The sequence below is a fragment of the Pyxicephalus adspersus genome, chromosome 6, assembly GCF_032062135.1.
Source record: "Pyxicephalus adspersus chromosome 6, UCB_Pads_2.0, whole genome shotgun sequence".
In the NCBI taxonomy this organism is placed as follows: Eukaryota; Metazoa; Chordata; class Amphibia; order Anura; family Pyxicephalidae; genus Pyxicephalus; species Pyxicephalus adspersus.
In genome coordinates, this window is record NC_092863.1 from 48,546,217 (window position 1) to 48,572,235 (window position 26,019).

At 36.6% G+C, this 26,019-nt stretch overlaps 1 protein-coding gene across 1 annotated transcript in view; it reads right to left on the reverse strand.

Annotated features, from left to right (window-relative positions):
- Window positions 1–26,019, reverse strand: part of FBRSL1 (fibrosin like 1) — a 272,324-nt gene that overhangs the window by 202,283 nt on the left and 44,022 nt on the right. The window lies entirely within an intron of this gene.

The following is a 26,019-nucleotide window of genomic DNA, read 5'->3' on the forward strand; positions in this document are numbered from 1 at the left end:
TGCTTGCATCAGAGTCCTTTTAATGGACATCCTGCACTTTTACAGCATTTAGCTAAGGAAAGATATATATAGCACCACATAGCACATTATCTTTTACACAACCTACACACTTCTGTTTTTGCTCAGTAATCCCCTAAACTTTAGCATAAACATGAGAGTTGCAAAGCATGGCAACTGCTTATCAGACCATCACTGTATGACAGAATTAATTTAAAGCGGACCTACGCTAAACCTATAACTAAACCTAAATTTTCAGGTTGCCTGGTTAGGTTTTTTATCTTGTCTTTAAAACCTTCAGAATAACAATGTGGCTCAGGTGTTCAGATTAATGCAAAAACTAAATGCTTGTTTCAGGTGTGTCAGTAAAAATACTTAAACCAAAGGATCAGCTCTACATTTGGGTCATTGGCAGTCTTTATAATGAATTCAGCAAGGACAGCTTATTTCACCTCTCATTTGTAGTTCTTCTTTAAAGCAAATGTCTAAAGCTATCATGTTGATTATCATCCCTTGCCTTTTTGGGGAGACTGTTACCTAGAGAAGATTCTTCATGGTTACGGTGAGTTTTTAGTTTCATTATTTTACATTTACTAAAGTGATATGTTCATCTATGATGCCTATATATCCAAGCATGCATTTTTGTTTGTATAATATTTATAGATCTCAGTTGAGTTCCTGGGAAAGTGGACTTAAGTCAATGAAACGCGTCGAACAAATAACAATTGAGACTCATCTATGTACAGGTAGTCCCCGGGTTACATACGAGATAGGAACTGTAGGTTTGTTTATAAGATGAATTTGTATGTAAGTCTAAACATATACATTATTTTAATAAATGCAAAGAGGACAGATGTTTGTCTCAACATGTTTATTTTTTCCTTTCTGTGCATGTACAGTAAATGCTTAAACATTTTTAAATACAGTACACTGTACAGTATACAGTACAGCCTTAAACAATGTTGGTAGAACTTGATAAAGAGGATGAAGGGAGTGAAGATGAGCTCTTCTGCACAGCACTGCACTGCACAGACTATCAAACAGCAGGAAGGCACCACTCAACTTCCTGCTATGTATGTGCAGTACAAGCAGGCTTCCTATTAAAAATGAATGGGGGTGGAGAGGAGCGGCTCGCCACCTACCCACCTCACAGTCACCTCTACTGTAAGGCTGTGTGGTGAGCGGGCAATGAAACGTCCCCCCATGCCCCATCCAGCCTCCGTCCATTCAGCAGCAGTAACCCCTTTTCGTATCTAGGAGGCATCCGTATTTTTATGTCTTCTATATGATTTGGCATCAGTAGAAATACATGTGGCATCAGTAGAAATACAAACAGCTAACCTGTGTATTAGTAAAATGTCCAAAGCTATTATGTTGATTAGAGTAAACTTTAAGTATTGTCTTTAGAATGGAACTTTCCCAATTGAAATAACTGTGTTATTGTGCTTGCCTATAGATGAGCACCTACGGCATGGGGACCCTTCTGCCTTTTTCGTTACCTGTAATGGTTTGAGATCTTATAGCTACTCTAGCTGCCCCCAAACATTGTCCTGGTAGATCAACAAACAACTAAGCAGGCATAACCACTGTCATTTCCTATGGAAAAAACACAGCCAGGCACCATTCATTCATCTTGAAGCTTGTGGTATAAATGTTTGTGGATCGACTTTTACCCTCCTAACACCTAAACAACTGATAATATAGGGATCATTCAAGTTTACCCGTGTAGTAATGTCTTTTGCGAATGTCATTTTATCATAAAACATTCACTAGTGTACATACAGCACTAAACGTGGACTGAACCATGCCAAGAGAGACTGTACAAATGGATGGACAATCTCTTGTTAAAAGCCCCAACTGAAATGCTTACCATAAAAAGAATATTATCACTTCAACTGAACACAGGAGAAGTTAATTAAATAAGAGTAATAAAATATGGCACTGGTTGCTACGTGTATATAATGGTTCCCTCCACACTCATTAGACGGCTCACAGCGAAGATTTCTCAGGCTTGTTTGCATCATCACTGCAACATTGCTATATGTGGAGTCTCTGATCTTATGCTTCACTCTATACATCCTCATTAAAATGAGTCCATGGTGAACAGCTCCTTTGTGTACACATCTACTTGTATTTAGCAAACCCTGTTCAGTAACGATATTGACATAGTGTAGTGCAAGCCACTGCCTGCGATCTGCTAGCTCTGTCGGAAGCAGCAGGAGGAATTTTAATCTGCTGCAGAAATACAATACATCAAGCAGGGTTTTTGTGATCAAAGAAAATTACTGAGGTCCTAAATATTATAAACCTCCCAGAGATGGCTAAAACTAAAAAAAATAAATAAAAATCAAGCCTTAGATTGGATCTGAGCATGGTTTTTAGTGTAGTCCTTTCTATTTACCACTTACTAAATCACACTGAAACACAACCTCATACATACAGGCAGCCAGAAGTACCTTCAGCAATATGTCTCTTCTCACTGTCAAACACTCAAGGAAACTGAAATAAACTGAACCACAGTGTGGAGCACAGCCAGTCTTCACGTTTATTTGTGTTTTGATACGCAGAGGGATGATGTAATGGCAGTGGTTTTTGGATAAGCTGACTATTTCTGTTCCAGCTATCAGAGTTTTTGTGGTCACAAGGAATGTGCTCCCCTGCATGAGGCGTATGGATATGGGGCCTAAAACAATTCAAATCACTCTGGATATTAAAAAAAAAAAGTTTTTAGATATATATATATATATATATATATATATATATATATATATATATATATATTGAAAACAACATTTATACATTAATGTATTCATTACCAGAAATAAACATATTAAACATGTCCCTTAACTAATACTGTCATTCTAATTGTTAGCTCACAAGAAGGAATACAGCTCTTTCATTATTAAATCACAAGCTGCAGAGGAACCTTGATCAGGATACAATCAACATGGAGGTGCACAATCTGTGTGTGGAGTTGTTCAGGGGTGTTTAGCTCAGAAGACTAGCTGATCAGAACAGACCGTTTTCTGGAAAGAAAACAGTTCACATTTCCTGGGGTTTATTTCCCCTCCTAGTGCTATACCACAGCCCCTAGACTACATGCTATGAGAGCAAAGCATGTCTGCCCATATCCACATAGCAATAAACAGTGCCCATGTAACCTATCAACAGACCTGTGTATTGTAATAGGGAAACAAATTGGTGTGGATAATAAAAATGGGTGGGTATATGCCAAGAAATATTACATTTTTCCAGTTTCCATGTTTTTATCTTATTGGTTTTAATCCTCCAGAAAATGTCTTCCCTCCATGGGTTTGTATTGGGAAAATAGGAAAATCAAAAATAATGAAAAATAATATCGCTGGATGCAGACTTTATTAAAAATCAAATATGGCTGCTCCCATGTACCCATCTATGTATGCTCCTAGGTATATAATAAGTAAATTGGTCTTTTTATGATTTGTTAAATATACCATGTGACTTTTTAATTCATCACTTCGCTTAATGCAAATAATAAGTTTCCTGTGACTATGCAACAACACTGATTACTGATTCCCAGTGCTAATTAAATAAATAGATTTAATGGTGCACAGAGAATGACAGAAGTTATGTATCGGCGTCTAAAACAACTGTCCCGAAACCCCAGTCCAAATGTTGGAATTCAATTGGACAAAAAAAATTCTTAGTACCAATAAATTTACTAAAATCTGTGAGAAACTCTACAAGCTGCTGGTGGACTGCAAGTTACAGGATGCCAGGACAATCAGCCAGCCAGTCACAGCTTATTACCATCTCTGGAAAAAAACCATGCTGTTGAGCAGCGGTCAAGTACAATGACCTTGACTCACATTTCCATAAGATCTATAGACACAATGTTAGCTTTCACACTTGATTAGATGGTACGCACATACTCTACCCTTTGCTCCGCTGCAGGCTTTACTTTCATAGCAAAGCAAAGAGAAATCCAGCAACACATGTCTTAAATTATTGAAGGGTTTTTGATTTGAGAAATTGCTTTTCTTGTGATAAGTTGCTTTTACTCAGCCACTGTTCTAAGCAAAGGCAAATGTAGGAAGATTTTAGAGATTTGGACCCTTTTTGTAATAGTGTTACATGCTGGAGATGTTAAGTATGAAATTGTTATACTTTTCATGTATAAAATATACACTACTCATGTTTTTCCTGTGAGGTGGAACTATGGACCTTTTCTGTACAACCAAAGCGGAGTTTATATATACCGTATATATATGAGGGAGCTGTATATATACATACATATGCTGCCTGTCTGTTCCTACACAGCTGACGGTAAAAGATCCACTGATTGATGTCATGAAAAGATCTTCCACTCTATAGCCAGCCAATGAAATCTGTGCATTTGGTTGTCAAGTGTGAATGAACCCTTACACTTCTCTAGCAACCATGTCTCTTCTACCATTGCTACATTCCAGCACCACAGCCGCTGGCACTCTTAGGCACCTCTGCAATGCCTTTGTGGCTCATCCTGGTTCCATTATCCAACCCTCACATCAATGTTGTGTAATGATGACAGGAGGCCTGCAAGCCTGTTAAGCTTTACTGCATGCACAGTGCTATCTATTATGTGCAAGACGATTGCCTATTGGAGGAACAAATGCAGGTATGACATAATAAGTAAGCTCAATGTCCAACCACAAGCTGGACTAGGTCTTGGGCCAAGGTGTACAGAAAAATTAGGTCACTAAACAGACTATGCCATTTGGGAGCAGTTTAAGGGTCACAAGACTAAAGCCGCATACACACGTGCAATTCTTGTCGTTGGAAAGGATCTTTAATGATACTTTCCAACGATAAGAACCGCATTATGCATGAATGAGTGCTGTACATACAGCACCGTTCTGCTCTATGGCGCGGGGCGGGGGAGAGTGACGGAGCGGCACCCTGCTGCGCGCTCTCCCCCTTCTCTTGCATTGGGATAGCTCATCCTTCATGGATCTGCCAGGACGGATCCGAGGACGATGAATGACGTGGGCTGTACACACGCCAGATTCTCGCCCGATATCTGGCCAATGCCGATTATCGGGCAAGAAAAATTTGACGTGTGTACGTAGCTTAACTACACAGAATACAAATGTTTTTGTAGATAAGACAGTTTGCATACATGCAGACACAGAGTCTTACACTGACACAAAGTAAAACACTTCATGGACATCACCACTAGGCTGGCACAATGTACCTATACTCCAGAGCACAAACAAGTTAAGCAACATATAATTAATATGCTAGGGTCATGGTGACTGAACACTAGTTCTTCCCTGTAATCAGTACAAAATTCTACACCAATGTGGTTGGATAAAAGGGTCAAGCTGTTGAAGGGAGATAGGATCAACTCAAACCAGTGCCAGAAATTTAACAGGGTAATTATCAGGATGCCCTTACACAATACATTAAATCCCATTTCCAATGCAAATGAAAGCCCCAACAGTCAGACAGCTAAGCAAATGTGAAGAGACATGTTTGTTTGCTGAAGCTGCTGACTAAAGCACTGGCACAAGAAGTCTGTTGATGGCAACTCATGCACACCGAAACATGTCTAATCCAGAGCTTGGCTAATTAAAGATGCTGCTCTGTTACATCAATTTGCATATTACCGTCCTACTGCTAAGCTAGCAAGCAGCAGAAACTAAGTGGGTCATGTAGTAGGCAAAAAAAAAAAGAACCAAAGCAACCATATCATATCTTAAGTCTTTGTTTCCGGTAAGAAAAGTAAACAGATTTTCCCTATCCATGAAGTATTATGTATGGGTAAGAAAATAAAGTTATAAAAATTGGTGTGAAAAATTCAGGAATATTTTAGAAATGAAATCATACCTAAAAACAAAACCACCTATTGAATATATCCTTAGTCCTTAGATGCAGTGGTCACAACAACTTTTTTTTTCCACCTGGTAATCTGGCCATGTAACATGTTCTGTCCAAGGTAGACTATGCTCTCGCAACCATGTTGTATCTATAGAGAAGTAATGTTGTCTTTGGATTACCAATGCCCGCCACACTGATCACCTTCTTTTTTTGAGCATTGCTGTGTAGTTCACACAAAATAGCCGGAAATGCGATAATGTTGTTGGAAGGTTCAGTATAGTGTAGACATTACTACAAGAACAATAGAAGAGTGAACAATTATTGTACTATATTTTCTCTATTTTCCCTTAAAAAGAAAACTAATGCAGGGACCACAATAAAGGAACTGTAACCTACAGTATATAATCTTGAGCTCTTGACACTATATACTACATTACTACACATATTTATAAAACAGATTACTTATGTGTCATGTCACAGAAGCAGTTTATATGGCTGCTTGGCTCCATGGACTCTTTAGTGCCAGAGTTCCCCCTTCCTAAGAGAACACCAATATATTCTTCCCTTCTTGTCCACCATTTTTCATAATGAGCACTACCCCTGTCAGTCTCATTTCTGAATAAACATATCAACTCTATCAATAGGAAAAGATTTCAGAAAAGTGCAGGTACTTGGAAAATAAAAATTATTTATATAAAGAAACTCTTTCAGAGCTTTGTCAAAATAGCATTGTTTTGATAGAAAAGTAAATTATTAGCATGTTATTCTGAAGAACGTGCTAGCTTTTTTATATAGAATAATTTGGATACTATAAAATTAAAAATTTTAATTAGTCCACTATAGTAAAATGTCTCTTCATTTTCCCAGCCTGGGTTAGACAAGAGGAGGAAAAGTTTGGTGAACTGTTGTGGAATATATATACACACCAGCACAGATATAGTACAATGATATGAAGGCATGATTATACAATATTAGTACAAACTAGTTCATTCCTGACATGCCAAATCCATAAAGGAGGCTCTTTTCTAAGTACAACCCTGTCAACTCCCTCCTGGACTCAGTTCATTACATTCCTATCACAGACAATAAGAAGCAGGCACCTCAATAAATCACTGTGAACACAGAACAGCTCACATTATTCCCATCATCTTTATAGCTTTTTTCCCCACATGTGGCAGCGCTTGAGTTTATATTTCCCATAAAAAAAAGTTTCCCTGCGGGGGATATAGTAATTGATACAACAAATTGGCAAGCAGTCTCTTAGAAAAGTTTTTTCTTGCTTGTGTACAGGATAAAACCATCTTGTGGCCGCACAGGGCACAGAACCGTCATATAGAATAGATTGCCTTTTCTTTATTAGACTGGCTAATATTTCTATGAGGAAGGTATTTGAATATAAACAGGTTTTATGGCAGGAGAGGTTTCATGTGTGTCCTGTTCCCTACCTACCTACAATTTTTCCTAAAAGCACATTGACTGTGACGCATGTGAAGTTCAGGCTTTGTTAATCCAAGTTAGATGCCAGGACAAAATAATTTCAGTCAATAAACATGAGAATCATGGGATTTGAGGTAAAACTAATGGTGAAGACAGACCTAGAATCTTGAAAAAAATGAAGACAGGAAGAAAATGGCAGCAATGGCAACAAAGCAAAGTGGTAGTGGTGGGCGTTTCATTGCCTGGCCATTTTTTTAAGCTCTTTAGCTACACCTCATAAAACAACATCTTTTGAGAACAGCGTCACTTGGGGTCGAAGGCACAGAAAGGTTACATTTGAGTTTACCACATACACTGAAAAAAGCCATTATATAAGGATTTGTTCTCTACGCTATTTTATTTCAAGTGCCTACAGCTACTTTCACTATTCTACATGCCAAAGTATTATCACTGATCACTGGTAAGTTTGCCAACTCCCATTAAAGGTACAATAAGTGTTAATAGTTACAGGTGTCAGAAAGCACAATTTTATCTTTTTGGAGAATAATGTGCCTCACAGCTGGCTTGTTCACCCTTCAGTGAACTGTCTGACACAATGATGTTATCACCCAGAAGTAAGGGGACTGGCAGACAGCCTACCAGTAGGTAATTTAGCACGCTGTAGGGCTTAAAAGTGCTAGCAAATTTATGCTATACATAGTTTATGAGAGATATACAGATATGCACATATACATGTTTACACACACGCAGCTTTAAAAACAAAAAAAAAAAAAGTTTGTGAACCTTTGGAAATATTTTACATTCTTTGAACAAAGACTCCAAAAATGTGATCTCATCTGCATCTGTCAAAACAATAAAGAAGGCATTCATTTAATAGCAATAAACACCATCTTTTTTATTAAACACACGATAAGAAGAAGGGATTCCTTCGGGGTAAGGATGCCTTAGTTTTGTTTTTTTAATCAAATGCTGCAGAAAATTTCGGTTAGCGTTTGATCCCCAAAGAAACAAGCATTTTCATAACTTGTTCTTTAATACTCAATACTAATGTAGGAAATATAAAAAAGGTAGTTCATGCAAACATGATGAGCCAAGCCACAGAAGTAAAGCAGGCAAACCCCTGATTTAGGTCATTTTAAATGACTGTGGTATATTATAAACATGACCATAGTTTTCTTTTCTATATCCTGTCTGATTCACTCATTACCTGCATCCAAATTCTTAAACCATTAAATTGTTCTACCTTTTCTTATTTTATGTTCTTGTCCCACTTACCTTTCTGACCTAGTAGAAAAATACTCCCCTAGCAGCTCTCTTCACTCCTCCAATGACCTACTAATAAATTCCTCACTCATACCCTTGTCACACGAACGGCTCCAAGACTTTTCTAGAGCTGCCCCAACTCTCTGGAATGGTCTTCCTCGTCCTATTCGGCTTGCTCCTACTTCTCATTTAAAAGAACACTCAAAACCCATTTTTTAAAACTTGCCCATCCATCTTCTGTCTTCTAAACCCTCACTACTTCCCACCACTCCATATCCCCCCTCCTATTGTGTGATAATTCCCCCACCCCCTAGATTGTAAGCTCTTCAGGGCAGGTTCCTCTCCTCCTCCTGTGTCACTGTCTGTATTTGTCTGTCATTTGCAACCCCTATTTAATGTACAGCGCTGCATAATTTGTTGGCGCTATATAAATCCTGTTAATTAATATTAATAAAGAAAAAATATATATTTTTTTTTTCTTGTTGCACCTTTTTATTGGATATCTTACCATCAAATTGTACTATTCTTTTTGGTATATTCTGTGTGGGGAGGTAATAGAGCAATGTTTATTCTATTTTTCAATTTTTTGGATGCTCTGTATTATTGGATATGTGGTATGTAAACTGTTTTCTCTGATAATATAAAGTTATTACATACTTTGAAAAATAAACCCAAAATTGAAGAATGCTTTGTAGCTGTATTTGGATAAAGTGTAGTTGTCTGACATCTTCAGCCTCTTCTGTTCTGTGGTCAAACAATTGCTCACCAACTACTTCCCGTAAATTGTTCATACTACTAAGTCCTTTTTGTCATGCGGACATATGGTTTCCATTTTAATGCAGGGATGATTCATCCTTTTATGGTTATCATATAATCACAATGATACCCACCCACTATTCACCTTCCCAGCTGATAAATTTAGAGATTGGAGGAAAGTGCTGTAATGCAATGTACAAGCACATTTGGCCAATGAAACAGACATTCTGTCCGTCGTTCTGCTTCTATGCATTATATTTACTTATCAGCTTGACTGCTATTTCACAGCATAAGACTATGTACGAGTGAGAAAATCAGTAAACCTGGAATTTGGCTTTTAAAAGAAAAGCCACTGCACATTTATGCAGTTTTCTGTAAAGCCTCATTTTAGGAAGACACATGAGGATTACAGTATGGACTCTATCAGATGCAGAAGTTTACAAGCGTTGTTTTGTCTAAAATTCTGCAGCTCACCCAATAGAAACACATACTAGTGTTAATCCCCTGGTATGTGACCCACTGCAAGAAACAGCTGCACCAAAGAGAAAATCACACCTGCTGCTACATTTACTTGGAATCATCACCATGCTCAGTTTGTACAAAGGTTAGCTGAATGGCACACTTACATTTCTGTTGCAAATAACTGTTTACAATAAAAAGAATGAACTGCTGTAAATTATATTATAAAGATAGATGAGGAGCTATCTGGGGCTCCAAGAAGAGTATTCTAGTCTATTTTGCAGAAGACACAAAACTGCAAATGCTTCTTCATGCTCATGCAGGGACACTATAAAAGTATTTTATTTCTCATTAGTTGTATGACTTACCGGCCCTATTTAGGAGACTGTATTCCACTATTACTTACCTATCCTTGCATTGTTATGGGAAATATTATTATTAAACAAGATTTATATAGCGCCAACATATTACGCAGCGCTGTACATTAAATAGGGATTGCAAATGACAGACTAATACAGACAGTGATCGTTCATGCATCTTGCAGTCTTTTCTCGTTGGAAAGGATCGTGAAAGATCCTTTCCAACGAGAAAAATTGCAGGTGTGTACGCAGCTTAAGACCAAAAAAGAAATGATAGTTATCAAAGTCAAACTATTTGATACCATTAAATATAACAGTTAAAGAAAATACACAGTTAAGGTTATACTTACCCAAAAAAGCATCTGAGAAATAAACAAAGAAAATAAAACAAATCGGATGAGAATCGGTATTCAATGGTTGCCTCATACAACTTAAGACTACACTGACATCTGTCTCTAGTGCAGTTTGTGAATTTTGTGCAATAAAAAGGCTAAAATTGTCATAAGTCATAAGAATTTATTAGAATATTATTTTTGTTTTATTATTAATAAAACATAAAAATTGCAAATAATGTCCAAATTTTTCTGTGGACCACCAAACTTTTCACATGGACCACTGGTTGGTGACCATTGATTTAATGAGTATGGCTACAGTAAAAAGCAATATTTTAATTAATGATCAGAACTACCACTTGTCCACCACAAAATTCTTTACCTGCGTTCATGTAAATGTTTGATATTGGCTCACCTTGTGGGTATCTGCTCATTTGGTAAGGGCAGTTCATGAATACTTAGATCAGCCAAAGTAAAGGACATACTAAAGAAGCTGCAACATTAAAAGCATATTGACCTAAGGTGGATCAGTTTCATGTAACACAGAGGCATACTTGAACCTGTATACGATCACAAAAACCGTATGTTAAAAAAAAAAAAAAATTTTGTAACCAACATGTACATGTCTTTTTTCAAGATGATGCACTATTAAAAAAAAAATGACATTTGTCTATGTGTATACTTACTAATATCCTCTGTTCTTTTTTTTAAAGATTAAATACTGGAAAACTACATTTTGCAAAAAAAACATTCTTTACAACAGAGCCCAGATGCCGGATGTATGAGAAAGACTAAGTGAATTTGAAGAAGTGTTCCCAACTGAATATAGGACCAGAAACCATGTACAGCCAAGAACGCTACTTACAGCTGAGTAATTTGCAGAAATCAAAGTTGGCTGTGAGCTGTGACACGCTTTCTTAATCCTTTCCAAACAATGGGTGGCTGCCACAGTCAACAGCCATCAGAAGCAGATCAAAGGTTACACATTCATCTAGGGGACAGCAAGCTTGGCACAGCTACTGTAACTAGCATATGTTCTACTTGAATGGCCCTTTGTATTCAGCAGAGGTGAAAAATCAAGCTCTGCTGCAGGTCAATCTTATTGTGATCTTTGCAATGCTCTGTGTTATAATTGACATGTTCTCACTTTATTGACAAAAGAATAATGCTTTGACACCACTGAATTTGTATTAAAGATAACAATGTTGTAGTGAATAATATCTTATTAAACTGCTATAGAAAACATTACTTTAAATGCATTGTCACAGCAATTATTTGACCATAGTCTACTAATCTTCATATCCATTAAAACTGAGGTATAATTAACAGTTTCTTTTTCCGCAATGTCAGCATAATTTACAATGCTTTATATTCTATGCTGTCTGATGACCCCTGTGTGGATGACTTTACTGCGACATTTAGGATTCCTGTCTGTTGCCTGGCTGAGAATTCTGTGACTTTTGTGTTCAAGACACCCAGATAGGGGAAACAAGGGCCGCTCATTCACACTCACTGGCTGACCTGCTGCTCACATGGGAGTTAGAAGCACAAAGAAGCCTCTCCATGTCAAGTGTGCTGGCAGCAGCAGCAGGCTCAGCACACTGCATATCAATGCATAGACTGTTAACCATTGAGTGCCAACAATCAGGAACACCATACAGTGCCCTGTCCTGTTAACAGAAAGGAAAAAGGTCAGCATCGTCCTACCTTAAAGAAGATGTTACTATCACACTATATTTTAGCATGATTAAACACCGGGCAATTTGTTAAGCTAAGGTGGGAATTGCTGTGACAAAATTTAATCACACACTAATTGCTTTCAATTAGCAAGTGCTTTGCACCTTCAAATAATATACATATTAGATTTTTAATGTACTTGACATGCAGCTTGATCATTGCTGCATGGAAAAAAAACATATGAGCAATATACAATACATAGATATGTGCTTAGAAATGTACACGGGATACCTACACAAGCATGTCTGAACACTCATGGATAACCTCATCATGGGATACACTGGCTAAAATGTTAAAGAAAATCTACTCAATGATGTTATCCTTCCAAAAAAATATTGGTCAGTGAAATTTGCCGTGTGTGTGGTTTTCTAACACATCTAAAGGCACAATATAATAAATAAAAAAAGGAAAAACACTGCAACTATTTAAAATAATTGGCTTCTCTTTTATTTTACTATTTGTACAGATATAATGTCAGGCGGCAGGACACAATATCTAACATCACTTGACATTACACACTAAAGGAGTGATAAAATTTGGGATTACTAAAAGTTGTTTTTTTTTTGTTTTTTTTTTATATAATCTACACAGCACATATACATAAACAATTAGGGAAACAGTAAGAGTTAAAAATTTAGGCTGTAATTAAAAAATAAAGAAAGTGTGTGAGGCAATACTTACTAAGTGCCTCAATAATCATTTGCAGCAATGAAGCCAATGTTGTAACTCCTAATTGATTGTAGATGTTAATCTTGCTAGACTCTTGTTCTAGCTGTGTGATTTATTATCTGAATTAATGACAGATTACTTCAAACAGCATACGCTGCTGCTTCATACAATAGCTCAAAATGTATCGGCCAACTGATTCACAGGGAACAGTAGAACGAGGGGGAAAATGTAAATGGTAATCAAGAATGTAAGGGTAAAAGATTTTAATACCTGCAATCATTCTTCATATGTAGCCTGTGGAATTTCACACTAATTGCTCGTTAATTGACCCCATCACTAGACATTTACAAGTTCATAGCCGCCAGCATATTAACTCATCACTGCAGCCAGCAAAAAGATATGCTTTACATGTTAAATATCAGGACCTGATTCTGTGCTTAAAACAAAGTAATTATTCCACCCATCCCACATATTGCATACCTTCAAATAAAGAATAAGCTTGTCGTTATTTGCTGATAGAATTGAACAACCCTGGTGACTTGATCACTTAATTATTGTCATCAAGTATCTGTTGAAATACAAATCTGATCACACACAAAGTCTATCAACAGTTAGGACCCAAAACCTAATGGACCTTAGTAAAATAAGTTTCCCCTTGACATGTTAGGGGTGCTTACTAGTGTACTATGTGTAATGCTCCAAACTTTTCTTTAGTATCAATATGTATGAGGCCTTAAGGAAGACCCACCTAAAAATGAATGTTTCCGTTTGATGGCCAAGCCATTGGTACCAGTATATAAAGTATATTCCTGTCACCAGTGGCCATGAGGCAAATATGAAAAATTAATGAAAAAATCTGGACATCTCTGCAATACATATACAGTGCTCCATGTTTTATCCCTTTAAACATGCTGTAAGAAAAATACCTGTTGACCTGCCAGGAATACAGTGTGATCCTAGTTTCCTACCTGGGAAATCAACATAGCAGCTTTGCTGGACTGAAATCTCAAGTAACCTAAGTCCTGCCGGCAAGACTACAGAACTCAAATAATAAGCCTGTCTTGGTCTACATGTATAATTTGGATTCTTTCCCATGCTGTCTTGACTTTGAAGAGCTTAGTCACATGCTGTGTGTATAGAAATAGCTCTTGCATCTATAGTTTTAGGGCAGCCTATAGAAGTAGGAAATAGACTCCCAGCAGGTGCTATTGCAAGAACTTTACAAGCCTTGTGATAATGTCACGGGGAGTATAAGTGGGACACCCCAAAGAGGTAGGGGGGAAAGGTCTGAATGTTGTTTAGATAATATTCATACACACACCAGACCACATCTGCATAAACTACTATCCTCCGCTGCTGTTTATATCTCAAGATATATGAAGAGGTCCAACCTTATCAGAAAATGGAAAGCCAATTAAAAAATTGTATTGGGAAATATAACAAATGTATTGCTTTTGGTAGAACAAGGGTGACAAAAATGAGCAACAAATCAGTACTTCCTACATCCTTTTTTTCGTTGTCTAAATCTGTTTGCAGCAGCTGCAATTCATTGCTAAGCAACACAATGAATTACTACACTGAGTGGAATGTAGGGTCACTATTCTGTCACCCACACATTATTCTACACCACTCAGACATGCAATGGATGACATTTGCCATGTCGTATGTGATTGCACTCACCAAGATGGCATCTGGATTCCACTAGCTTTATATAAAGCACTACAGCTAACTTATCTCATGATAACATTTTAGTGGATTACAATCTGATCGCTACAAATCAAGAATACCAAAGTTCCCAACATGTGTAGAAGAGACAACAACTATTGAATACAAACACTTGAGATCACTGAATGTATTATTCCAAAGATGGTCATACACTTTGCAACTTCCCCATCAACAACAACCACTTTCTATTGAGATGGTTTCAAACTACTGAACGATTTATAACAGAAATGAGTGGTTTTGACTGACCACATACCTATATCCTATTTGCCCTGTTCATACTAATGTAATATGATGCATATATGTCCTACAAGCTGTGCTGGCCTGCACCATACACTTCAAGTCAATACAAAGAGATATTCTGAATAACCTGAACCAATGAAATGATAGAAGACACTTTTTTGATACACAGGCTCCTAAAAGAAATTGTTTATTGTTTGTTTAAGTTAAAAGTTAAAGGTCATCATTGCTCTGAGAATGGAGGCTGCAAAATGGAAATATATTCATGGGTACTCAAAAACAAGCTACTAATGTGTAAGTAATCACACAGACCCATGCATGGATGTAATATTGTATTCCTTTTTTTAAGAGAAAAGTTCTTAACTCAATTTTTCTGTGTTAGATGTGAATATCAATTGATTTCAGCGTTATTTACAGATGTTTTTTTCTTCTTACTAACTAAAAGCCATTTATATTATGAAGTGCATGTTTTTTCAGTCTCTCTTGTTACTGCAATTTTTCTTTATTTGAAAGGTCTGTTCCATGACTGCATGTGATTTACAACTCCAATTAATTACTGTGTAGATGTACACCTCGCTGGAGTAGATCACATGCACAGCACTGTGTGGGTAGGTTAATAACCTCACAAAAATACATTACAATGATGTACAATAAAGCAGAGTTGTAAATTATAAACAAATATTTTAGAAGTCTTTCCTCTAAATTCCCCTGATGTCAGCATATCTCTTCTAGTGTATGAAAGGTTTGTTTATCTGCTACAGTAAAACACATTTTATACTGTTCATCTATGTTCAGCTATGTGTAGCTACCTCATCAACATTATAACTGTGAGGATATTACAGACTTTACTGATTAGTTACAAATTCCTGATCTCTGCTGTGCTATGGTACTAAATACCTGGCATGGCCAGACAACCACACATTTGTTAAATATGTTGTGTGAATAAATGTAAAATAACTCCTGTCCTATGTTTGTACATGCTGAATAAAGCATTGTGACTCATTGCAAGCCAGCAACTGAAACATTTTGTAAGGATTGTCAAAGAAACTACCATTACACAAGCCTATCATTAAAATTTGATACAATAAAAACCCATGGAGTCTGGTTTCCATGGCTAAAAAAGTGAAGCCTATTTTATATTTTTTCGGCCTGCAATTTAAGCAAGCACATTATCCAGCCACACACTTGTGTTCGGATTCCTGGCCTACAGTACTTACTTGCCTTTTGCTTCATGCTGAAATACCAGGTAACTTTGACTTGTGATCTTCACCAACTGCAACCCCTGGTCCTAACCTGGAAGCCAGTTTGGTAAGCTGGTGCAGGCCAAGAAGTCAAAATATTCAACTTTGATGTGGATGTGTTTTGTTGTAGATGAGACATTGTCGCTCAATAAAAAAAGCACAAAAGTGGCCAGGTTTAGGTTTTATACCGCAGTACTACCATAAAAGCTAAATGAGGAACTTTTGAATCAATGCAGCCTTATACCTCACTGCTCCTGTTCAACATTAAATTGCGTGTGTGACAGAATCAATAAATGATCCCTAATGTGAAGTGTTTGCCTATTTTTCTCTTTAGTACATATGTGTTTTTCCAGATCAGTAGTCAAGCCACATGTAACACACTGAAAAAACTTCCAGCTTGTCCTCTAAGCATGTGATTAGGCGTATATGCAGCTCATAGCCAATGGCTTACTGTATTTTTAGACATGTTGGATCTAGTTACCATTTAAATGTTGTACCAAATGAAATCACTCAAACAAGCACAAATCAATCACCACACCCCACACTATCAATCTCCTTTATAGACTTACACTGAAAAATTCTTATTTTCAATCAATATATGTAACTTGCTTATCTACAATAAAACACAAATTATTATGGATGTTTAAGCACCAAGAATATCTTGCAACTATTTTGTCAGTTTCTAGGATAACACATCATTTCTCTTGTATACATAACACAAATACATCCTTTGATGAGGTGCTCACAAAACAAAATAAAGAAAACTTGCAATAAAAGAAATATGGATGGTGTCATGGTGGACATCTTATTCAGAAAATGGTAGCCGGTAACAAATTACTTTAATATATTAGATTTTGTTTTCCTAAACAAAACCAAGAATGCAGATAAGAAGTTCTGAGATTGCTTTGACTTCACAATTGGGCAACAAGGGTTTCTTAGGATTATACAAATGGCAGCCTATACATTTCCTCCAATGGAGATTTCCATTTAGCAAGTCCTGATGCAAAAATGGTAAGACACTGCCTGCCCTTGAAGAAATAACTGCTTTGGTCACCTGCCTTGAGGCTCTTTAGCATTAAAGCAGATTTTTAGGCAAATAAATATGTTTACACATATTTTAACATTAATATACGGATATAAACAAATGTGCAGACTATTTTTTTTTTGTTGGGGGGGGGTTCAATGGCATAAGAAAGTATTAGAACCCCTGTCAGGTTTCAGTGCTGTTCATGGTTCCTCTACATAGATTTCAACAATTTATAAAAATGAGGAATGCCTATTTGGTTGAACTTCTAGATTTCTATGCCAAACCCTGGTTGAACATGTATAAAAAGTGAACAGATCTGACTTATACCCCAATCTAGAGTGTGGCTGAAACCAAAGAGGAAAGGGTCGGGTTTGTGACATAGAAATAGGTGTTTAATTATTCATGTAAAATAAGTAAGTACAAACTTCATAGTAAATCAGTGTGAAATGTAGCTAAACAAAGTTCTGCTAAGCTAATATGACTAGATCATAGTCCTTCAATTATTAGTCAGATGCAATTTGACTTGGTTTCTGACATGTTTGAGATGCTTAATGTCTACAGAAATCTTGGATGCCTTAGTTGAAATGTAATAAAAGGTTTTACGCCACAGATATGACTAGGATGCAAAAGGTCACAGGACATAATGATCAACTGTAGATGTTATTCCCCTTGTAGGGATTCAATCGTAGCCACGCAGATGTGTTATTCAACAGCAGCTGGACCTGTTCAGGTTAATCAACCTTGTTCAGGATTGCTAACTATGTATGTTGAGGGGTACCCATGCCTATCTGTTCCCTAGGTATTGTGACTAACAGCAAAGCATTGTCCACATTGCCTTGGTGGGTGGTAACAGAACTGACAAAAAGGGCCATCTTCCATCACTTTCACTAATTTTGGTGACATAAAAAGTTATAATGAATGCATTATTCCTATTTTCTTTTTTTGCCTTACTTTTGGAATCAAATGGTTCAGATTATAATATATACATACAAACACAAACATACATGCATGCATGCAATATTATTCTACCATGTCTGCTGTACAAGTGATTAGCTGGGGATGGAATCCCCTGTAAGGTGACATTCTATGGAGTGTGCAGTTGAAAGACTTGAAATGATTTCCTCACTAACAGAAGAGACTGCTGCAAAGAATAACATTTTGACAGCTGTTGCTGGAGTTAGTGATGGGTGAAGCTGTGGGCAGAGCTGAACTTTCTGAGCTGCTCGCTAAGTAGAAGAAGGAAATCAGCTTTGAGTCACTCAGCAATACTTATGCCAAGTACTGTTTTTTTTGATAAGCTCAACCCAGCTTATGAACACATAAAGAGAAATGTCTAGCACAAATGTCAGCAACACTGTGGATTGTGGTGAAAAGTGTCGTTTGCCAATGGTGCAGCAGGGTAGCTTGCCGGACAGGTCATTTTCTGATCTTTTTAGCCAGCTTATGTCACACTGTTGGTTGTTCTTAATAAAGTATGCAAAGGAGCATAAAAATCTGCTGAATTTAAAGCAGAAGTACTGCCTATCACTGACAATATCTGCATGCCATTCATACTGAATACACTCACTTAGCCACGATCCAAGATGACAGGGCTTCCCCTTCAAACTTTGCTACTGGCATACATTTTCATGCCACCCAGTCTGAAACATTTTCTGGGGGGGGGGACACTGGTAAATTATGTGCTGCAAGAAAATAAAAGATGCCATATAGAAAGTATAGGAAAACAGACTGCTTTTCAAGGTAAAATGGACTCATGTAAAGAAGGTCAAATGGCACAAATAAACAAAAAACGTCAAGTGGGTTACAAAAAATAAACCTCTGACCTAGTCCGTCTGCCCAGGATACAATTTGACAAGTTACTTCCAATGCTGCTAGCCTTTAGTCATAAAGAGTACAGAATTAATTTACCTGATTCAGTAATAATTTAAAAACATAAATTTGCTACGTCCTGTTACACCATATCTATTACAAAGAATATATACTTACACATAGACAAGAATATTTTTTCACATCACACTCAATATTTAGAACTATCAGGCAATATAAGATTATATATTATAGATATGTTGGAAATAAAGAATAGCCACAGATAACCAATATGTTACGGTGTCTCTCTTCCCTGTCACTTGCTGATAGGGGTTACCCACACATTATATCATATATTGGTATGATCCTGCATCAGTTATTAACTCACAATTGTCAGCTTATCATCCCTTAACTTTCCAACCCAAAAGGTTTAAAGGGAAAGTATAATAAACAAGAGCCAATGTTCTTAAATATCACAACAATTGTGCACATACATTTATAAATTTACATGGAAGCACCTAAATTACAAACATAATTTCTGCTTTCTACTTTGTAGTTTATGTGATGGTTGTCCTACTGCTTTTTTCCACAATTAAAGTCTGTTAGTGGCAATGAATTTCCTGTGTGGCTGACATTGTATATGAACAAAAAAGAAACTAAAGAATCTTTCAACTAATAAACATGACATTCATTTACATTGGAGGGCTGGAAGGCTGCCTGGTCTTTGCTGCCATTGAAAATAGGAGAACTGTCACATCAATACTTTTGCTATAGATTTTAAAGATTAACTTCCCTACAATGCATACAGTTCCAGAGGTCATTTAGAGTTTGTTTAAAATTGTCTGGGAATAGGGAAAAGCTTCAGTGTTAATGCTACATGTGTTCTGGTAAATGTACTATGGATGCATTTGAAACAGTCCGAAGAAAACAAACAATATTTTGGGAAACCATGAATGTCGTTGTACAATGTGTATGTAGTCAGTGTTAATGATTTTGAAGACATGAATCCTTTAAAAGAATTTATCTTAAATTATGTCAAGTTAGTGATTTGTGCTAATGATTAATTGATCATTATTGTCACAGAGTAGGCAGTGATTAAATTTACGTTTTACAATCTGAACAATTTATCACATAAACCTGAGATGAAAGATTTACAATTGGCATGTAAAGGAGAAGTGAATATGACAGAGTAAGAACCTGCTTTATAAAGTAGTTGTATAGTTGTGGTATGGTAGTATAACTGTTTGTGGATTTCTGGGAGTTTATTTTAAGGTAACTGTGTGGTCTTTCAATGCATTGGTTTCCACCCTCCATTTGTTTAAGTGCAGATGAACATGCTTTTACAAGTTTGGAAGTAGTTTTCAAATGGCTTGCAACATATTCTGCATAAAGAATGCTGCAAGTTGTGATTCTTTTTTTTTTTTTAACAGCCCTTAACTACACTGCACTCCAACCACTTATCAAACCTGGGCTATTCAGATGAATGTAGAAAATGCAGCCAGTTAACGCCAATGTAAAATGATTTTGACAACAAAATTAAACTCTGCTCATTTTCATATACAGAAACACTACATCCCCAGCTCTTCTGATAGAAACTATCTACAGAACAGACAATAATCGACAATATTACCCAGTAAATATCGTAACCTGAATAATTTGTAGGAATATTTTAAGAGGTTTTTAGATGACGGGGATTGATTTTTAACTAACTTGTTTCATGCACTATTTTATTTCTTGACACAATTTTATATCTAGTGCAGCCTTTCAGAAGAAAAATCCTCAAAATCTAACTGGCTGTCCTTATAACTGCATGACATGAAGAAGTGTGTATATTTCCCTCCCCATAGTTTACATCCACCATAGACCACCTGGAAAACTGAATACCATTTGATATTTACCAAGTGCAGCATGTAAATGTTTTCAGAAATCAGACAGCACAAGTGTAACTTTATGTAATACATCTCTGTGTGTAGGACCCACAAGGGACTGAAGACACATCACAGCTGCACACTCCTCCTATTCTGTTTGTTATGAAAGGATAGAGCAGCCTTACCTTATGGAAGTATGATCCTTGTAATGCTTAATGTTGGCAGCGACCTGGGATAAATGATATGAAAATGAGCAGGGCGAAGAAAGCCTGCGGTGAAAAGCTCACAAGGGAAGAAAGAATGAATATGATTTGCATGATAATAGGAAAGACAAACTTTGGCTTGGAAAGACACAAGGTGGCAATGTTGCTAAAACGATTAGTCACCCAGGATGACCTGCACCTTGAAACTAATTGCAGAGCAAATATATTATAATACTAATAATCTGACCTCAGAATACCCTTTAAAAAAACAGAAACATACAAACAGGCAGTCTCTCCTTCAAATGTCTGTATGGAAACAATTATTTTGCTTTGATACACATCAGGAATCTGGATAGAAAAAAAAAAGACTGCTGTATATTTACATGTCATCATTATCATATGTATACATAAAACAACTTCTTCTTCCCATTATCAAGTCATAGTAATTAAAGCAGGAAAAATGTAAAATATTGAAAAGTTATTAATATTACACAAGTTAGTTTCTTGTGCTCAGAAAATGTTTCTTCAGAAGCAATTTCAGGCATTATGTTATACTAATACTATCCAAATGAAAAGCAAATGTGATTGTTAAAAAATGGCCTTACTTTAGCCTAAGGTCAGTATAATCCCATAGGAATAGGCACACATAGATCTATACATGAACAGTGGGATGGTAGAATGGTGTACCTCCTTTGTATACCTTCCTTTCTAATCACCAATTACATTGAAGTTTGCAAGACAAATCTGAATCTGACTGAGCTGATACTTCCCATTGGCATCAGTCTGCTTAACGCAACTGGTACCATAATCCTTTCCCAGCAAAAATAATCAACATCAGCATGCTGGAAAATATTTTCAACCAACTGCACCAACATACAGCCCCTATTTCTCCAGTGATGCCTAGACTAATTTAGGTCCTTAAACTGGCATGTGTATACATCATGATCAATAAAGAAAAGAATATATACAAATAGAATATCACATTGTAACTAATGAAAGCAACAGATAAGAGCTGGTAGTAGTACCAGTTTCCTCTTGATTTACCATCCTGCATAGAGGTGTAAGGTGTCCTAACTGGTTCTTCTTTTTTGTAAGGTCCATTGGCAAAAAGACTATCATCTGATCTGTAAATGTACTTTAACAAGATCTTAGTTTAAAGCTAGTGCCAGATAAAATAAAGTTCAAAAAACGGTTTTAATTATTTAGGGTATATAAGAGTTTAGCTAAATCAGACTTGTCTTTTTTTCAGCAAAACCAAAGCTGTGAAGACGACCATTAAGGCTCATTAACTTACTGCAGACTAATTGGTGAGTGAAGTGTATTAAATTAAACAAAAACACTGCTCAGTCTTTAGGTCATTTATTCCACATAACATGTCATTTATCTAAAGATGTACATAGCAGACATATTCAAACATCCCAAGAGTAAGCTATTGCCATACCGCTGCAAAGCAATCTGTTAATTTAGAGATTGGCCTAGCCAAGACTATACAAGGATACCAGCACTAGCTCCCCCTCAGTAAGTCTTTTATTCTGCCTATTGTCATTTTATACCCTAATATCTGAAATAAAACTACGTTGCCAATCAAATTCAAACCTGCTCTGGAAAATTAAAGGTTGAACTTTAGTGGATTCTATAGGTTAATAGACAAATCTATTTCCACACTAATCATCTTAAAGGCCTTACATAGTGTGTAGTGTGTTGCATCAAGCTAACAAAAACACAGATACAAAAAATAGGCAGTGTGAATTGTATGCCAACACACAGCATGATCATTCACTTGTGAAAATTCACTTTGCAAAGAATGCCCAATCCTAATCGTGTGCATGACTGGGAAAAGTCAGAAGAGCTTCACCTCATTCAGAACGTAGAGACAGAAAACCTTTGCATTACCAACCATCAAAAGTACTAAAAATACAGCAAAATCTTATTTGCTTATGCGCTGTTGTGGGAACTACCTCCACCAAAATGAAGTTTTTTTTTTTCATCTGGGTGCTTTGATTTTTATGAACAATGTATGTATTATATATGCCTAATTTAAAACTAACAGGCTGCAAAACTTAAAGCACACAAATTTGGCAATAGTTAACCTTTGACACTACTCTGAGAGGGTTCTGATTTTGTAATTTAAAATCAGTGTCATTAAAGAGTGAGAAATGCCAAAATGACAAATCTGCAGTAAAAAAAAAACAGTAGTTCCATCTGCCCCAGTGTTGCCTCTAAATGCAGAGATGAACAAGTAGCAAAGTTGTTTTAATCACAAACAGAGCATGTCCTGTTTGCAAGTGCAATGGAAAACATTATTGTTTTCCAGGAGGCAGAAAGGGAACATTCTGAGTGTAATGGGACAGAGTAAAGTGTAATGCAATCCAGGTGAGAAGGAGCAAGTCTCTGATTTCATTCAAGATAACTGCAATGCACAAAGCCATATGGAGTTCACAGGACTGTGAAAATGATCCTCGTTAGGCTTCTAAAATACTTGAGAACCCAGTGTGCTTCTGCATTCCTCTATCCTACTAATTGCTCTGTGTCTCAATCAGTCTGCAGACTCATGCAGGGACCTCCTTGGTGGGGATTCTAATGTGCTGTTAACACAGGAAATAGGCCATTGTACAGGGAAGACTGGGAACAGCAAAGATCCAATAATTAGTAGGTGCATATCCAATCAAAGCTGCTATTACACAGATGATTGGTTTTAAATTATCTTACTTGATCAAGTATGATGGGTTTTATATAACAGTTGATTTGCTGTTTTATAAACCATTGTTTTATGGAAAATACTGATCATTACCTGCCCCTGTATTTACTAATTTCCTGGGAATAATTCAACACTTGCAAAAATGTCCCATCACAACTTCTGTGACTATTTTGAGTGAATTATATGGCTGTCTAAAATGATTTTGACTTGTCCTACCAGTATTGGTACATATAGGCATGACTGGCAATTACGAGGATCAAACCATCTAACAATTTTCATTTTTTGTCCTTTTTAATTTTTTGTAGTTAATGGATGAGATACAGGTTCACATACCCAAAATCCCCAGCTGGAAAAATCCATTCCACACAACAAACTCTTCCCCCCAGGGTCCAGAAGTTTGAGGAATGTGCATATAAAAATTTTGGACATATCAGCAGATCTGTTAACAATCTTTTGGCTATATGTAGCTTTTATATATACAACATTACTAGACAGCAGTCACTAAAATCAAAAGGAAGTAAATACATTTTATTGAAACACTCCTGTTCAATTAACCTTTGCACCAGAAGAAACGATGATGTGTCAAAGGTCGGAAGGAAACGTGATTTGTTACTGATATAGGAAACTGCAACACATTTTGAAGGGTATGTATTTATAAGGGAGTCCAGTTTAAACAAATCCGACTCTGACTGGACAACAAGGCTATGACAATAAACAGTCATCCACACAAATCAATGATCCAAGGGAAGATAGGACTGTCCTACTTACCCTGTGCACTTAGGTATGATCAGACAATAGATGTTGTGAATGTAAAAGCAATTTTTTTCTTAGTTTTAAATACGATGGAAAGGATTAGACCATAGTTTATGGACGAGAGATGATAAGAGCGTGTACAAAGAGTTTGGTGATCTCAGGGGACAGGTAGGGGCGGATTTTGGAGATGTTGCGTAGATAAATGTGACAGGACCTGGAAATGTTCTGAATATGGGGGGTACATATACAGCCATTACAGCAGACACCAAAAGGTGAGGGTAAATAATCCAATAGGAAAAAATGTTCTAATGATAAGAAAGATGGAAATTTCCTTACCCTGTGCTCCAGCCCACTTTCTGTACTAAGCAGGCACCCCCACCCCCCAACCTGTTGGAGAGCCAATACACCCATTGTAATAGGAATGGTGTCAGAAAAATTGATTGTTATACATTTACAAAAAAAAACAAAAAACAAAAAAAAACAGCATTATAACAATCATAGTGACAACTGTTGATAGTATTCTCAAGAATATTTTACATTTTAATTCACAGTCATAATATACTAGCAAAACAATGCTTTTCTGCATATTATGTGAAAAGATTTTCACGTTACTAAGAGAAGGGTAGCGCTTTTCTAGTTTATGTATGGTATTTATGGTCTTGTGTTTTTTCTTGTGTTTTGTAATAGGAAAATTTGCATTTGCATTCAAAATCATGTTTTATATTGATCATTATTACACTATACTTAAAGTGGAACTAAACCAGCAAAACTCACCTGTCCTCATTCCGCCGCAGGGTGCCGTCATCTTCTTTCTTCTTTTCTACCTAAATATGACCTTGGTAAGATGTAACTTGCCACACAGGGGAAGCTGGGATTGCCGAGTATTCTGGACACCTTGACAGTTTCCCTGAGTGATCAGGCTGGTAGGAGGGATTATTACAGAAAGGACATCGTCTGTCCCTTTCTGCACAAATGACCTGCCTGACGTTGGATTCTTCAAAGTAGAATTTTTTATCCACTTTAATGGGAGCTGTGGTAAAATATATTTTGTTGTTGATCCCTACAGCCAGCAGAAAACCAGGTCACGGGCATAAACTAAATAAGTTTAGGGCTTCTCAATCCACAAGTGACACATACATTTTCAGTTAGTTTTTGCTCTTAAACATCCTGTATTGATCTGTGGTTTATAGATCTTAGTCTAAACTACTTAAACTGAATCAGTGAAAAGTAAAATATATCCAACACAGTTGTATTTTGGCAAACATTTACATAAATATTATTTCATGTATAAATCTATTTACCTCAGTTTCTGATTATAGTTAGGATTGTGAAGTACATGAAGAAGTAATAGTAATGAAGAAGAGATAAATGTAATGAAGAAGAGATAGTAATGGAAACTACCTGGGTATTGACTGACTCATAGCCAAGTGTTTAAAGCAAGTTGTCTCCTATTAGATGGAAAGTAAACCCACAAGGTGTTGAAAAGCTTGACATCTTTTCCATAAAAAGGGCACAAAACAGGAAGTGCATCTCCTATGGGTAGTCAATAAAACACAGCAGGGAGAGATAAATATGTTACAATAGGAAAGCACATTTGATTGCACTTCAAACCTT